Source organism: Astatotilapia calliptera, chromosome 18 (genome assembly GCF_964374335.1).
Source record: "Astatotilapia calliptera chromosome 18, fAstCal68.1, whole genome shotgun sequence".
In the NCBI taxonomy this organism is placed as follows: Eukaryota; Metazoa; Chordata; class Actinopteri; order Cichliformes; family Cichlidae; genus Astatotilapia; species Astatotilapia calliptera.
In genome coordinates this window covers 24221879-24225906 of record NC_137439.1, presented here as the reverse complement: position 1 = coordinate 24225906, position 4028 = coordinate 24221879, and the positions used below count along the sequence as shown (strand labels likewise).

The 4028-nt window shown below is 37.3% G+C and overlaps 1 long non-coding RNA gene across 1 annotated transcript; it reads left to right on the top strand.

Moving 5' to 3' along the window:
* Nucleotides 1–567: 567 nt before the first annotated feature.
* LOC113010948 (uncharacterized) lies at nt 568–3012 on the top strand. The gene is made up of 3 exons (XR_003270408.2): nt 568–1019; nt 1336–1670; nt 1981–3012. It is a non-coding gene; the product is annotated as an uncharacterized LOC113010948 (long non-coding RNA).
* The last annotated feature ends 1016 nt before the right edge of the window (nt 3013–4028 follow it).

The window sequence follows — 4028 nt, the reverse complement described above, 5'->3', positions numbered from 1 at the left end:
TACTTCACTCCTCTGCAGGTCACAAATGTTAATATGTTTCTTCCTCTGGGTAACACAAAAGTAATCGGATAGTTTTTGAGACTGACTCAGATAAACATTGCCATTTTTAAATCCTTGTCACAAGCACAGCTTTGTGTTCCAAGTGTTTATGTTGATTCAAGAACACAAATTTAAACTTGTAAGTGGTGTGAGAAAGTGTTTCAACAGAGTTTTTTAAGGCAGCGTGACTTTTGTTGGTCGACAGAGACAAATAAAGGATCTTCCAGTTGATTTGGTTCAGATAGTGGCAAAGTAGCAGCAGAAGCTTAACGAAGCGTCATTAATTCACAAGTTATTAAGGTGTATGGTCAAATATCCACAGACAGAATTAAAGTGCAGAGGTTATGAAGCATGAGCGTGTTCTGTATGTGGAGACTAAGACTGACAGCAGGGGGAGGCAAAGGTCCTGTTGAACCAAGTGGCAGTTTGATCCTGTTTATGTCTGTTAGAGAGTGTGCTGGTAGCACAGTTTCACTTTAACGGCATCATGAGAATCCCTTATCAACACAGCTTGAAGGGTTTACATCTGAGAGAAAAGGGCGCAAAAAAGTTAAAGTTGTTTTTCTCTGATAAGTTGAATCACACAAAAAAAGACTTTTCTGTTGGGTGAATCTGAGACTTTTTGGAAAGAGAAAGAAAGAAGTATCAATTTAACCTAAACTCTCTGCTGTTCAAAAAACAATATTGGTCATAACCAACCAAGTGAAGCTAAAGTTGGATGTACCTCAGTAGAAGCAGGAAGAGTGTTCGCCTGTTGAGTCACAAAGTTTACTATCACACTTTTTTTAAGCTCTTGTCAGCAGCTTTCTATTTTCAGCCTGAGCTTTTACAGGAAATATTCTAGTTTCGTCTCTTTTGCTCAGTTCCATGATTTCAATAAAGGGAACTTCAACAAAGCTAACGAACGGTGCTTATGGTGAGCTACATGATTACGCTCACGCCGCAGACCTTGACCCACAACACTGAAGCAGCACTTCAAGGTAACATGAGTGTTTTTATTGACTTAACCTCTGCTGCTTGACTTGGCTTACATAATCATATTGATTTAACATGTCAACTTTGACTGTTTTGTTCATTTTAATCCATTTTTATTGTGTTTTTTAAACTTGTGTTCTTAATCATATATTTATAATGTTACATTTTAACAGTGGAAGGTCTCTAGTTTAGAATCAACCTTTAACTTTCCATCTCAGCTATACTGCTAAACACTGTCTTGTGCTGTAGTTTGACAGATTATCACATTATTGTTTCAGCCATGCTTTTTGAACCATTTTGTTTCTTTATCCATAATTGCAGACCATGTATACCAATGGCACAGGAGGAAATAACACAGTCAGTGACAGTTCCTCCAACTCTTCTACAAATCTAGGAGTCGGGCTTGGGGTCTTCTTTTTGCTGCTTGCGATCATAGTTGGTGTAATCATTTATAAATTCTACTCTATAATCGCCAATGTGATGCCGTTTAGACAAAGAACAGCGCAAGAAAAGGAGGATCACTCAGAGACCCCACAAGCAGATTCCCATGAATATACTGGTATGATTCGAGAGGAGTCAATAGGACAATCTTCTATCTATGAAAACCTGAAACCTCAAACTTGCGGCTACAGCATGGCAGCTTCAAACCAAAGCAGGTGAGCTGCATTAACTGTTTTTTCTACGTGTAGATTTTCATAAAATGTATTTCTTGGAACACTTATGAAACTGCAGAAGCTCAAAAGCAACGGACGGAAGTGGATTAAGAAACAATGTGTGTGTGTGTGTGTGTGTGTGTGTGTGTGTGTGTGTGTGTGTGTGTGTGTGTGTGTGTGTGTGTGTGTGTGTGTGTGTCAGTTTCCCCATTTTGCACAATCCTGTTGTGATATAGACAAATACAGAAACCCAAAAACTTTTACAGTTTACCTAACGAGACTGTTTTCCATCACATTTACTGTTTTTTCAAAGGTTCCCAGTCGAACCTGATGACGACGTGTACCTGCAGTGCGACGTCATAGATGAGGCCATATACATTAATGACCAATCACATGACTGTCAAGAAGAAGACGTGTACGTTTTGCCAGATTAATCACGGGACACATTTATAGAAAGGCCTGCGCATTTTGCTCCAGTTGTTGTATGCAGCAAGCTGTCTCTTTTGATTTCTGTCTCTGTTTTTGTATAACGATGTACAGCTAAAAGTCAGCATACTGCTACTGCTGCTTTTTGATACAGTCTGACTGTAAACAGAAATGACTGGATGGTAGCAACATGTCAGTGTTATCTGTTATCTCCCATTTTGGAGGAGAGTAACAAACCTTTTTTTTTTTTATTTAATCCACTCCCTCCTGGTACGATTATCTATGTTACACATGTTTGATTGCTACTATTATTGGCACATCTCATATCACAACCACGCTGGAAAACACTGTACAAATTTTGACAGCAGTCCAAGGTAATCAAGTTTGTGATTAGATTAGATTGTTTTATGGTGTTCTCTTGTAGTTACAGATGAGGCTTTACTTTGACCTTTGGAGAGAAGTGTGGGTAGTCTATCTGAGGTTTTGTGAGTCGTGTGTGTTCAGTATTGTCCTTTTTCTCTCACTGGAAATTCTTCACTTGGTCCTAAATCAAATCTAGAAACATTTAACTTGCGTAGATATTGACATCATGTTATGTTTTTAGTATTTTGCTAAACAATGCGTCCAAAATAAATCCAAGGTTTTAAAAATCAAACTACAGATATGGATATGGACACACATATCTTTGGAATTCCCCTTTTTGTGCAAAAACGTTTAACTACACACTGAATCTTTGAGATGTCTTCATATGAGAAAAAATGAAGTGCAGTTTCAACAGTACATCTCAGTTTTTCTGCTGGAGTAAAGAAAAAAAAATACTAACATGAAGAAATAAATGTGTAAAATTACCTAAAAGGTTCTGGCAGATTATTGCAAAGACTGTCCTGCAATAATAAAGCAAAGTCATTTATTTTTTTTAGTTTTGTTGTTTTTGTTTGTTTGTTTTTTTTATTGTGGACCCACTATAAAAATGCTCTCAATTTCTATCAATTAATTGTTTTTCTATAACTTAATTACTTTTAGTGCAGTCTAAATGGCCATGGGGGAGGTCTCTATCAGTAGTTAAAGCTGTAAAACTAACAAAAAATACAGTGAGAAGTCCAAAATCAATGCTCTCCTTCACATTTTCCACTGGGGCTGGATTGGAGTCTTGGGCGTGCCAATTCTGGCCCCCAGGACTTCAGTTTGACACCCCTGGCCAAACACAGGTTGCAGTGGTTTCTCTGAATTTTTTTCCTGTTTGAATAAGGAAAACTATTTTGCTGACCAAGTCATCATAAAATTCAGCAGCAATTTAAACTAAAGGTCATGTAGTTATGGAATAGCAACCAGCGGCGAGACCAATCATTTTTCATATCACAGACATGATATCATAGTATATTTACGACAAAGAAATATGTGTGCTTTCAAACATGTTACCACGGACGGACAGACAGACAGACAGACACAGCACCCAAACTTTTCTCTGTGGTTGTTGTTGCTAAAGCAAATGACTCAACAGTTTGTTGCAGTTACACACAGACGCAACTCTACATGGTGAAAACATTACATGCTTTAGACCCGATAAAGTTAAATAATGTTTCAAAATACTAAAACTTTTATTTAAATTAGAAATTAAAAAAGGGACAAGATAAGTGAGAAGCTCGATGGCTCCCACGTGATATATTTCTGGGATTTACTCTAGCGTCGGAGTGTATAGGCAGCCAACCAGATGTGTGGGATTTATTACTCCAGTTCATGCTATAAGATGCAAGATAAGATGCAAAGAGCAGAATTTAAATAAAATTCTTATCACTTTCCTTTAAAATGATAAGCCAATGAGGCTTTACAAACACTATATTAGGAATCAAAAAACTCATGATTAGTAGTAACTGCTACACAAAAATGTTCATATAAAGCAGAAAACATGTGGTTTATGCAAAGGCAGGAAAAGAT